This window comes from Panthera tigris, chromosome C2, assembly GCF_018350195.1.
Source record: "Panthera tigris isolate Pti1 chromosome C2, P.tigris_Pti1_mat1.1, whole genome shotgun sequence".
Lineage (NCBI taxonomy): Eukaryota > Metazoa > Chordata > Mammalia > Carnivora > Felidae > Panthera > Panthera tigris.
The window spans coordinates 102623331-102637533 of NC_056668.1; positions in this window are offsets into that span (position 1 = coordinate 102623331).

Genomic DNA, 14203 nt, shown 5'->3' on the forward strand with positions numbered 1-14203 from the left:
GATCCCAGAATGGTGGGATCAAGCCCCATACTGGACTCCACAGTCAGCATGGAGCCTGCTTGAGATTCTCTCTCTCTTTCTCTCTGCCCCTCTCCCCCCATTCTCTCTCTCACTGTCTCTCTCTCTCTCTCTCTCTCTCAAATAAAAAAATAATAACAAATAACAAAACCACTGTAGGCCTCTTGACAGATCATTCATTTAGCAAGTAAGCATGCAAACAAACGAGCATTCATGAGAACCTGACATGCGCCTGCTCTAGATGCTGGGCACAGAGCAGGAGAAAGATTGACAAGATTCCTACTTTCAGGAGTTTATATATTAATGGGAGAGACAACCAAAAACTAAAACAAAAAGATGCAAACAGTACATATCAGATACTACTAAGCGAATAAGCATTATGCTCAAACTAAAAATGAAGTCATGGAGAATGACTCAGTGACTTCTTTAAACTGGATGCTCAGGGAAGATCTTTCTAACAAGCTGATATTTAAACTGCTGCGATCTGAATGACAACCATGGAAGTGCAGGAAGTCAGAGGATAGACAAGAGCATCCCAAATAGAGAGACGCTGAGATGGCAACAAGTATTAGACTGGAAGAGCAACATAAAATGTATCAGAGCACAGACCCAAAGAAAACCAAATTAAATCCCAGACAAGCAAAATGGTATATGGATATGATTAAGTATATTTACAGATCTAAGACCGGACCTATGGAAGAGCACTGCTCAATCATCAAAACAGAGAAAAAGGAGTCTGCGAAGCACAGGAAGAATTAGAACCCATCCAGACAGTCCCAAGGAGCCTAAGCCAATGGGACTTACATATTACATTAGTAAGTTGATCCCCATTATGAACTGGATACAGCTGATTAGCTTAACCAGAAGCCATGAAGTATTTGATTAATGTAAATCCTCTCATTCTGATGCCACACTTACCAAGTGCTTCCTGATTCTGCCTCAGAGAGAAAATGCTGTCATAAGACTTCAAATAATTTGACACAGTGATTGCTCATGGTAAGTTACAAAGTGGGCTTCTAATTATCATTTGGCTTCCCTGTAGCTTGCTGGCATGGAGAAAATGCTATGGTCAGGCTGATACAAGTACAGTAGCCCATGTGGCTACATTTCTCATTGTACACTAATGAGCTTTATGAAACCTACCTGCCTTCTCCTCGGTTTAGTGTTTCTGGAGTCTTGATCACTGCTGAAACCTAAAAATGCAAAATTAATCAAGCCTCTACCTAGAGTGTCCCAGCCAAGCTCTAGCTGGTCTTTCCTTAGCAGCCACTCCCTCCTGATGCTGAGGAGATAGGCATATAAGCTATGGCTACCCCATCTTCATCTAAAATGCCTGGTAAGGTCAACTAGGCATGATGAAGAAAGCTAATGCCCTGGAACCAGCAACCAAGCTCACTGAAGTCTATCTTTGAGATTATCTTGCTATCTGAGATCCTTGGCAAACAAATATCAGTTTCCTCATCTGTAAAATGGGGGAGTTGGGCTAGGTCTTTTTTCATAGATGTTTAATGACACAAGTAATATGTAAATACATTTTCTCTGTAAATGCATAAGACATGACAGGGAACAACACCCCAATTACTGCCTCCTGCTTCTACTGTCCCAAGGTGAGCACTGTTATCACACATGAATCCTCCCAAACCTTTTTAAGCATTTATATATGTCTACACATCTATATCTACATATAAAATATAGATAGTAGCGTTCACTTTGTCTTGAATAAATGGTTCCACACTGCACATCCTGCTCTGTAACTTGTTTTCACTAAGCAACAGATCTTGGAGATTCTTCCACATCAGAACATACAGCTCCCCCCCTTCATGTCTTTCACTGTTGTGTAGTATAACATAGGTGACTACACCACACATCTGTTCACCATTCTTCAAATGGGGGCTAGTTAGACTTTTTCTCATGTTTATACTCCACGAAACGTTGCTGTAATACCCTTGTACATCCTTTATTGTACACATAAAGAGTAGCTAGAATAGCTCCAGAAAGAGGAACTACCAAATGATGGCAACTGAGTCTAAACTCAACTTATTATAGTCCACAGACCACCTGAATCATAGGAGAGTTTATTCAAAGTAAGTAAATACGTAAGAAAGTAGAAGGCAGCTTTCTTGGTTCCACCTCAGACCTTCTGAGCCAGAATTCACAGATGTGGGAACCGGAAGCAATGTTTTAAACACTTCGGGTGGTTTTCACAGTAAAGTGGGGGAACTACTAGACCAGGTGGCTCTGGTACTGTCTCTAAAAATGTACAAAAATGTTCACCTGCCAATCACCTCCATGTGCAAGGCACTGCATGAAGAGTTTCACACATATTTTCTGTTGAACTGTAACTCCCATAGTGCAGGACCAGAGCTGGGTTGCAATTAAATCTGGATTCCAATCCAGAGCTATGTCTAATAAAATATATGAGAACTCACGGACACAGCGCTTCACTCGCAAGTACACCCCCAGAAGAGTGTACCTTTCACCCCAACATCCCACCCCTGTGTCTATCCCTTCCAACCATGTCTGTTTCCCCGCCACTCCCTCCCAGGATGTGCTCTGATGAGGTCTGTCTCCCTAATGTGTGCCAGAGTGTTCTTGGCCTGCTTCCTCACAGTTTGGTTTTCCTCTTTTTTTCCCTCCATTACTACCAGATCTGCCTGAGAAGCCTTTCTCCTTAGACTACAGGAAGAGAAGCTAAATGAACAGAGATCCATATCCACTGTGTTTAGAAGATTACAGAGAAAGCCAGAAGAATATTAACTTATTAATACTTGTATTTAGTTAAGAATTTACCATTAAATGAAACCTTGTAAGGTAGGTAATATCATCTGCATTTATAGATGAGAAAAATGAGCACAGAAAAGTTAAGAAATTTACCCCAGATAACTAACCAGGGAAGGGTAGACCCAGCATTCAAACCCAGGTCTGATTAGTGCCAAAGCACAACTCATAAGTCTGTATGATGCTGTTTTGTCTCTAGTCTAAATGTATCTGTGATTTTTATCCTTCCCCCGTCCTGGGCATTTTATAGGACTTCATTGCTGAAGTATAAGAAACAACCTTGAGCGTGAAGTTTAAAGGAGTGTGGCCTACAGAAATCTTCATCACTTCATTTGAAAGTGCTCAGCAGGCATCACACATTATGCTGAGTCACATTAGGAATTCATGCCAGGCTATAATTCTTTACACTTTCTGGCATGCCAGCCCTGGATGGATTTATGTACCACTAAACTTAGATAGCTTAAAACACCTCATTGCCTAAGCCCTCAGTAATGTTTATAAAATATACGTAGCAGCACTTTTAAATCATTATTTTTACTTACATTTCAAAAATTGAAAATAATGTTTTCCAAGAAGTTGTTGGACAGTTGCAACTCACTATAGATGGGCTACAGTTGTTTTTTATGCCCTGTATCTCCATACTAGATCACCTTTTATGTCATTATTATGGACTGAATTATGTCCCACCCTCCCCCCAAATTCATATGTTGAAGCCCTAACCCCTAATGTGATGATATTTGGAAATTTGGGAGGTAATTAGACTTAGATGAGGTCACCTCACCTTAGATGAGGTGTGGCCTGCATGATGAAACTAGTCCCTGTATAAGAAAAGACACCAGGGAGCTCTCTGTCTATCATGTGAAGACACAGCAAAAAGGCATCCACCTGCAAGCCAGGAAAAGAGCTCTCACCAGAACCCTGCCATGTCCTGGCACCATGATCTCAGCCTTCCAACCTCCAGAACCGTAAAAAAAATAAATTTCTATTGTGTATTCCTCCCCACTCTATAATATTTTGTTATAGCAGCCCAAGTTGACTAAGACAATGGTATTATATCACTGTCTTGGTGATTTCTATGCATTTCTCTTAGGGTAAAATTAACACAATTTTTTATATTTATAACCTAGTTCAAACTTAGTTGAGTGAAAGAATGTACTTATTCTTAGAGCTAAAAGTTAAAGTATTTAGCTTTAGTGAAATATCATGATGCCTACAACTTATTCTCAATGGTCCCCAAAAACTCATGTATAGAGAGATAAAAATTCCAAAATGTTAACAATTATTAAATTTAAGTCAAGGGCATACAGGTACTCGCTCTATTCTTCTTTCATTTTTCTATAGGTTTCAAAGTTTGAAAAATGAAAAGTTGACAGTGTGTTAAGTCAGATTCTGCTATGATGATGTTGTATAACAAACATCCCTAAAATCTCAGCGGTTTACAACAAAAAGCATTCATTGATTTCTCATTCACAGCTTTACAGATTGGGTAAGCAGCTCAGCTTTAAAACGTAGGTCAGGTTTATTTCTGTTCAGCATATCCCCGTACTGATACCAGTAGCTACCCAGTGTATGCTCATCTTGTAGCAGATGATGGAGTCCAAGAGGTTAACAGAAACATACATCGTGGGGCACCTGTGTGGCTCAGCCTGTTAAGCGTCCAATTCTTGATCTCAGTCAGGTCTTGACCTCAGGGTCATGAGCTCAAGCCCCACATTGGGTTCTGTGCTGGCTGAAGTCTACCTAAAAAAAGAGAGAGACAGAAAGAGAGAAACATATTGTCTCTTCAGATTAAAATCAGAACAGTCATTTCTTCCTATATTCCACTAGTCATATCGAGACATGATCAAGTCCAACACTGATAGGTCTAGAAAGTATATTATATCCACATGAACATAGCAAGTATGGGGAGAGGGGAAGAATTGTTGACAAGCAATACAATCTATCACAGAAGAAGCATTTCTCAAATGCCAAAAGTCTCAATGGGGACAAACATCAAGAAGGAAGAGGATGAAGAGAGTATTTACAACATAAAGTTGTTATTTTTTTTAAGTCAATTTTAAAATATCAAAGGAAGCTTCACTGAAGAAGTCATGCTACAAAGCAAGGAGATGTCTTCTTGCAACTTTTAAAAAAATGTTTATTTTTGAGAGGGGGAGACGAGCAGAGAGAGGAACAGAGGATCCAAAGAGGCTTGGTGCTGACAGCAACGAGCCCAATGCTCGACTCACAAACTGTGAGACCATGACCCAAGCCGAAGTCAGACACTCAACCCACTAAGCCACCCAGGCGCCCCAAAGAGGTGCCTTTTTGAATACCTCCAGATTTCCAGCCATTCAAGATACCAGAGAATTGCCCAAGGCAGCTGCCCTAATTCACTATCCCTGCAGTCACGTATCCATGAGGAACTCTGGGATAAAATTCAATCTTCAGCTGTGCTTTTGACTTCTGACTTATTTCACAGTAAAGTGTGCTTTCCCTGTCACTGAGCAAATTACCCTGAAAATTAGCATTTTTTTGTACTAATGCAGGCTCTAAATACTAACTTTCCTTTAATGATCATTATAATCACTTAAGAGAGTCTTTTCTGTATATTAAATTTTGAAATAGAAATATGTCATGTGTCAAGGTGAAACGCAAATTATGAGCAGTATAAAATCAAATGAAGTATGAATATACACACATACACATGAACACACACACTACCAAATTAATTCATAAAATGTTTTGTGTTCCCTTCAGGGTAGCATTTGTACTCAACTTATTAAGAGGAAAACAATGAAGGCTCAGAATAAAGCTCTTTTTATTAAAAAAAAAAAAAAAAAAACAACTACATCACCAAGCAGATTACATTCCTCACCCTGAATTGAAGAAGTTTGTCAGCTTTCTTTCCAAGGACATCAGCCCTGTCAGGCTTCAGTCCAGAAAGCTTCTCTTTTAGCTCACTTTATCTCTTACTGACCTTTACTCCCCAGATGTGTATCTCATGTAACAGGTCTGTACACTTGACCCTGACCACTTTGATCAAACACAGAAGAGAAAGGAGTTAAAGGAGAAAGCTTCCCTTTCTAAGCAAACAGCAAAAAATCTTCATGTTTCAGAGCCTTCTGTTTCTAATAATATAATTTTCTCTGAAACATACCTATTTAAAACTCAGTTTCACCAGTAGCATGGAGTTCGGAAAGTTCCAAACAGTTTGAAATTAATTTTATACTTTATACGATTTTAATTGCTATGATGTTTTAGTTCATCCTTCCTCTTATTGAAAATCTAATTGCAAAAATATTCATTTGTTTTCAGCTCTGGTACAATCATAAACCTTACAGTAGATAATTTAAATGGGAGAGAGCTTCCTTCTATTTTGTAATTTAATGTGTAAATAAAGTCAAATTTTAACAGCTAGATGTTGTACTATGCTTGTTCATCTTTCAAATTGACTACCAGAAGAAAAGAAAGATTATCTTTTTGGCTGCTTCAAACCTTTTTCTAAAACCATTTAGCTTTGTTCTCATTGATTCAAGCAATAAGAGACCTAATGTTCCTTGAACAACTTGTATTTGAAAATGCTTTTTGCTTCCTGAAAATATTCAAGTTTTATAACATTGGGATTTTTTTCAATAAAGTGGAGTTCAAGAATATAAGCAAATCTCTCACCAGGGACCTTTGAAATATTGCAATATATCAGCAATTCAATTGAAACACTAAAAATAGTTCCTTTTATATCATACATTTTCTTAAGGTCTGATAGATTTATACTTCCCTCTATGAAACCAATTAATTTTTGCTAATAGGCATCCATCACTAGTATACATTAATATCTAAGTGTTTGTTTTAAATACATGGTAAGGTGCCAATTATAATGAAATCCTTTTCCAATTATTCAAATCCTGTCAGAGCAGTGACTCTATGCATTTGGGAACAGTCCTGGTTAGCCACAAAACAACCCCGACAATATATTGATTAAACCTGAAATATGTGTATGACTTGATTTTTCTCCAAGTTCCGGGTCACCTAAAAAGTAATCACTCAAATTTTACTTACTTTTTCATCTATGTCCTAAGACCCTCCCCTAAGTATTTCTAGGATTCCCCATGGGTGTGGCCCCACAAGCCCTGCATGGTCCACTGTGCCCCACTTCTCCTCAAGCCTCTGCAGGACTCTACCTCTGCTCCTTCTCCAGCAATAGAGGGTGACAGTACATTATGAAGTTGGGGAGACACCTCTTGTATATGCCTACTTGAATGTTTGCTTTTTCTCTTGATGTCTTAGAGAAATTTAAATGAAAATCATTTCCTATTTCTCCTGGTCCACATAGATCTCAAATATAAGACCAAAGAGGGCTAGCCTGAGACATAAATATAAATAAAATGGATGGTTTCATTAGAATTCCCCTTTCCAGGTGGCAAACGTATACGGCAAGAATGAAATCCTCTCCCAGGAAGAGTTCTCAGTTCTTATGCTTATCAGCTTTCTCATTCCTTAATGCTAACCCAACATTTCCACATGACTCCAGAAATATCTGGATCCCATTTTAAATACAAGACCCGTGGTCCAGGTAATTACCTGCATTTAAATTAACATGTAGATATAACTAAAACATTTTCAAAACTACTTCTATTTGCACAGTAAAATAAAAACTTTCAACTCCCATAGCTTAACTTTGGAGATACGTGTTGTGATAGACATTTGTGGTTTTTCTGACTGAAAGCCTTCCTTTTTTGTTTGGCAAATTTTTAAGCTTCAGAGTCCTGCATCTTCAAGGTAGAAGCCAGGAAACTCAGCCTCCCTTGTAGCTAGGACTCGAACATATGACCTAGACTTTACCCATATGGTGTTCACAATGAGTCTTTGATTTGGAAGTGAGCAGCTTGAGAAAAGAGGCTCTGCATACAACCCAACATGTTGGGAAGGCTTCCAGCAGAACTGCCCAGCTTCCTCAGAGACTTCACCTATGCAGGGATCTATGACAAAGTGAGAGACAGTCTTTTTTTTTCTGTTTGCCTTTGTTAACAGGATTCCAGAAAGGCTGTGAGAAATGTGGGAAGAGCTGTTTCAGTGAAAGCTTCTCACAGACTTTCTGAATTACACAGGACTCAAACATGAGCCCAACAGTGACTACACTCTATTCGTAGTATGTCTTCCTGACTGATGACTAACCTTTTTTCACTGGGTATTTTCAGCAAAATTGGCTTATTCTTCTTCCCCAAGTAAGTTTCCTCAAGCCTCTTACATATATGTGGTGGCCTAATCCGTAATTTCACTCTAGTCACACTCAAACACCACTTAGACTCAAGCTGGAGTCCCTACTTTATTAATCTCTTAAATGATTAAGTTATCAAAGAATGAGCATGTTCTAATAAATTGAAACGTGTTTAAGTAAATAATCAAGTAATCAAAATGTTCCATCTCAATATTTTAGAGTAACAAAAATCTACTAGTACAATTCCAAGCCCCCACTCTACAATTGCAAGAGGCCCCATCTTTTCCCAGGGTTCTTCTGAGATTCCCAAGGACCTTTAGTATTGTTTACTTAATTTAAAGAGTTAATTACAGTGTGCCTGGGTGGCTCAGTCAGTTAAGCATCGGACTCTTGGCTTCACCTTAGACCACGATCTCACAGTTCATGAGTTCGAGTCCTGAATTGGGCTCCACACTGCAGGTGACGAGCCTGCTTGGGATGCTGTCTCAAAATAAATAAATAAACTTAAAAAACAAAATAAAGAGTTAATTCCCATATATAATTATCTGAGCCTCATCAGACAGCCCAAAAGCCCCAGTACTTTTCTTCCAATGGCACTCTGAGCCACCCAGACAAATGCCCCATTTGCTGTTGCTATTGTAGTTCTGTTGGTACTGGGCCACAGACATTCAAGTATGAGCCACACTTTTGTGCCCAGAGAAGTCTCCGTCTTTTTTTTTTTTTAAGTTTATTTATTTATTATGAGAGAGTAAGAGACCATGCAAGCAGTTGGGGGGGGAGGGTGTGTGGTGGTGGCAGGGAACAGGCAGACAGAGGAGAGAGGGAATCCCAAGCAGGCCTGTGCTGTCAGCATCGAGCCCCACTCAGGGCTTGATCTCATGAACCGTGAGATCATGACCTGAGCCAAAATCAAGAGTCAGATGCTTAACCAACTGAGCCACCCAGGCACCCCTAAAACCAGCCTCTCAGGATTGCTGTAAGCCTGGCCAGACTCACTCTCTTGACTTTTCAGAAGCATAAGTAAAAAAGCAAACTCTGTGCTCCTAAAGAGACCATCTCAAATTCTTAGTTATTCAATCCTTAACAAGCCCAAGAGAGGACACTAATAATCCTTATTGAATATCTTTTAGGAAAACTAATTCTGCACCCTCTTTGAGAAGCAAAATATGTACATCTAATTGACATTTACTAAATAGAACACAATATGTGCATTCTTAGATTCAAGGTAACCTCATACCTTTACCTAAGAGCAAGGGGTGGGTGTTTTCTGATCTTACTGACCCAGAATGAAAGAGCCTATTCTGAAGAATTTCCTTAACAAAAGTAGTTCCTTCCAAAGGCAAAGACATTTTTGCCTCTATAAAGCCAAATTGCCAGTCACCATGAAAAGAACAGTTTCTTCAGTAAATCTTTTAAAAGGTAAAGTCTTTCTGTGTAGTTTTTTTTTTTAATCTAAAAACAACTCATGCTTTCTTACCTAAAAGAAAAAAAAAACCATTTAAGAGCTTTTTAAATCAAATTTGATACACGTGTTTTTTAAATAAGTACTACCTGCAGATGGTACAAAATTCAAATTTTACAAAGTATATTTCTCTCTCATCCCATTTACATTCTCAAAAATAACCATTCTGTGCAATATTTCATACTTCCTTCAAGAGATTGTGAAAGAATCAATGCCAGCATAATGACATAATACTTCTTTGGAAGCCTCCTGAGTCAACTACTTATTTTGCAACTTTCCCCATGTTGACGTTCTATCGTGTTCCAGTTTCTGTATTTTTTTCTGGTCCCTATAATTATTTTGAACTGCTACCTTCACATCAAATAGGCTTCACTTTTCTTCTTTTTCCCCAATACAAGATAGTGAGGTAGTGGCTATTTTACCCCTTTACTGGTAACTTTGTTCTGAAGAGTGAGGAAGTTATAATTTTGGTTAGATTTTGCTTATTGTTTTTCTTACCCAGTATAGTTGATTACTTATTCTGATATTTTAAGCTTTCCTGATATTATAAATTTAAGTGGAAAAAAAAACATGTATAGCATGTCAAGAACTGAGAAGGGTCTGAAATTTTAACTTACTTGCAAATAAAACTTAGCCTCTCACATTCTGATAGATGCTGGCAGAAGACATGAGACTCCTGAGTCAGAGACAAAGGATGGTTTATTACTCATAGCAATAGCCAGAGTCCTATCATTTGTGACAGTTCCCCAAACCTCAATTCCCACAGTGTGACATCAAGAAGATGAAAACATACCTACGTATGAAGTACAGTGAATTACAGGAGAAGAAACCTCAGTATAATGATCCCAAACCACTTATAATGGGAAGTAAAGTTGTCTGACTTCTGCCCCAAAAAAGAGACATCTTTATTATACTGGTCAGAAAGCAAACCTGCCCGCTGTTTTCCAGGGAGATACTATCTCTATCTTCCAAGGCTGTTTACTATACAAACATCCTTGAAAAGATAGTTCATAATAAACATAATCAGTTCCACTGCTCACACGATGTACAGATGTGAGAGATTAGAATTACCTCTAAACATTCAGTGCCTACAATCTGCTAGGTACTGGTAAGAATTTCAATTCCTTCCTTCTGCAAGTTTTTATTGAGCACTTACTTTTTCCAGGGGCCATGACCAGTGTCCATTAAAGAAAATAATGTATGTGGAGGAATTTTTTGAACCGTGGGAGACAAACGTGAGTTATTTTTCCTATTACCATAGTCGAACTATCTTTTTAGTATTTGCCAATAGTAGAGATGACATATATGTCCATTTTTTTTGCAGGTTATCTTCCAACGTCTATATTGGTCTTTAATTCCACAACAGGGGTTTATCTAAGGAGACAGAGTCCTAAAGCCTCAGAGCCCTGGCTTCTTCTGCACAGAACAGGGTTCTCTCTATTCATAGCCAGTTTTCCTGGGGCATTCAGTCCCCTCCATTCATAAAAGGATGAAGACAGAAACTTATTAGCTTGGAACTCAAAACTGCAAAAATTCTCAGTTATGAAATCACACAATATTGAAGCACAGTTAAAAATGTTAAGCCAAAGATTGTTCCACTTGAGTGCTTTCTAATTTGAGTTAATCCATTTTGCTTATTCAGAATTTGGCATGGTGTATATTTAATTATGGTGTGTTATGTAATGAATAAGAAAGTATTGGTTACTCTGAATACTTTTTATATTCATGAAACAAAATTTTCAAGATAAAGAAATCAACTGTTTTGCAAATTAATATACAATATATAGTTTATATAACACCAAAAAAAAAACCACTTTAGGTAAGAGAGTGTAAATTTCTGGGGTCTTTTGTTGTTGTTGTTTATTTATTTATTTATCTCACAACTCTTTGAAATATAATTGGCATGCAGAAAACTGCACACAGTTAAAGTGTACAACTTGAAGAGTTTTAACATATGGATATATCCATAATATCACCACAGTCAAGATAACAAACATTCACCCCAAAAGTTTTCAGGTGCCCCTGTGTAATTCTGCCTCCAGCAGAGTGAAAAGACAACCTATGGAATCGGAGATAATATTTGCAAATCAATATCTGATAAAGGGTTAATAGCCAAAATACATAAGGAACTCCTAAAACCCAATAGCAATAATAAATAAATAAATAAATAAATAAATAAACAAATTTAAAAATAGGCAAAGGACTCAAATAGGTATTTCTCCAAACAAGACATAAAATGGCCAACAAGTGTATGCAACTTCACCGATCATCAAGAAAATGCAAATCAAAAGTACCATGAGATATCACCTCATATCTGTTAGAATGACCATTATCAAAAAAAAAAAAAAAAAAAAATCCAAATAACAAGTGATGCAGAGGACGTGGAGAAATTTAAATCCTTGGGTACTGTTGATGGGAATATAAAATGGAGCAACTGCTATAGAAGACACTATGCAGGTTCCCCCCAAAATTATAAAATAGAATTACCATATGATCCAGAAATCCCACTTCTGGGTACTTATCCTATTGAACTGAAATCAGAATCTCAAAGAGATATTTGCATACTCATATTCATGACAGCATTATTCAATAGCCAATATGTAGAAGCAACCTAAATGTGCATCAACAGATTAATAAATAAAATGTGGTGGGGTACCTGGGTGGCTGAGTTGGTTAAGCGTCCAACTCTTGACTTCAGCTGAGCTCATGATTTCACAGTGTGTGCTGACAGCACAGAGCCTGCTTGAGATTCTCTCTCTCCCTCTCTCTTCTCCTCCCTTGCTCGTGCTCTTTCTCTCTCTTAAGATAAATAAACATTAAAAAATTTTTAAAAAAGAAGATATGTGGTATATATGTATACACACACAATGGAAAACTATTCAACCATAAAAAGAGGAAAGAAATCCTGTTATATGCTGCAAGAATGAACCTCAAGGACATAATTTTACTATGCCAAATGAAATAAGCCAGTAACAAAAGGACAAATGCTGTAAGATTCTACTGAGGTTTCTAAAGTAGTCAAACTCACAGAAACAGAGAAGCAGAAGAATGGTTGTCAAGGGCTGAGGGGAGGGGGAAATGGGGAGGTGTTGTTCATTGGGTAGAGTTACAGTCATGCAGGATAAAAAAGTTCTAGAGGTCTGCTGCACAAACACTGTGTTTCTAGTTAATGACATTGTGCTGTATACTTAAAATTTTTGAAAAGGGAAGATTTCATGTGATTTTTTTACTACAATAAAAAAAATTTAGCAGGGAGGGACAATTACCAAATAAATATCTGAAATGTCTAGCAAGGATGAATTCTATGAAGAAAAATAAAACCCAGGGTAAAAGGATAAAGCAAAAAAATCCACTGTATACATATGGATGGGTCTATTTCTGGACTCTCTAGTCTGTTCCCTTGATCCAGATGTGTATCTATCATTATGCCAATATGACACTGTCCTTCTTTTGAAGTATTTTATTGAGGGAGGTATGACTGACATACAAAAATATGTACATATTTTATTTTAATATTTTTTGATTTTTAATGTTTACTTTTGAGAGAGAGGGAAAGAGAGAGCACGAGCAGGGGAGGAACAGAGAGAGAGAGACACAGAATCTGAAGCAGGCACCAGGCTCTGAGCTGTCAGCACAGAGCCCAACACAGGGCTCAAACTGTGAAATCACGACCTGAGCCGAAGTCAGACACTTAACTGACTGAGCCACCCAGGAGCCCCAGTACTTACTATACTTTAAATATCTTACAGCTTTATTTATGTTTTTACGAGTTTTTATGTTTGTTTGTTTGTTTATTTATTTATTTATTTTGTCAATTATACCTCAATAAACCTGGGAGTAAAACCATAATTGGAGAATTCCGTGAAAAATAAAAGAAAGGTTGGTGTTTGGGAAAGAAAGTCGGTACATATTTAATGCACACAAATTGAAAATTTTGGATGTAAGTATACATCCATGAAACCATAACCACAATCTAGGCTTTAAACATATCCATCTATAATTTTTTTTAATTTGTCACCTACAAAGTTTCCTCTTGCCTTCTTTATTTATTGTGTGTGTGTGATCTTAACATAAGATCTATCCTCTCAGCAGTTTTAAGTATACAAGACAATATTATTAATGATGAATCTAAAATAGTACAACTCACGGAAGCAGAGAATAGATTAATGGCTGCCAGGGCCTGGGAGGAGGGGGAAACAAGAGGATTAGTCAAGGAATACAAAGTTTCAGCTATTCTAGATGAATAAATCCTGGAGATTTACTGTATAGAATAGTTAACAAGACAGTATTGGACACTATGGGATTACTGAAGCCATATAAAAACTCTTGAAATCTAGTAGCATTAAAAAAAAAGCTTTATTTGTTTTCACAATTGTTTTGGCTATCTGGGTCCATCGCATTTTAGAATTTTAGAATCGGCTTATCAATTTCTACTAAAAATTTCTTCAAAGATTTTGACTGGGATTAAGTTAAATATCATTTTCTTTGTGTAGAATTGACATTTTAACAATATTGACACTTCTAATCTGTGTACCTGGAAAATCCCTCCACTTATTTATCTTTTTTATAATTTTCTCAACGTTTTATGGTATTTAGTATATAGGTCTTGATATACTTGTCAAATATATCCCTAAATATTTCATACGCTGGTGCTAATGTAAAGAATATTTTTTATTTAATTTAAATTCTTTTATTATGTATATTGATTTAGTATCCTACAATTTGCTAACACTTATCACTTCTAGTTG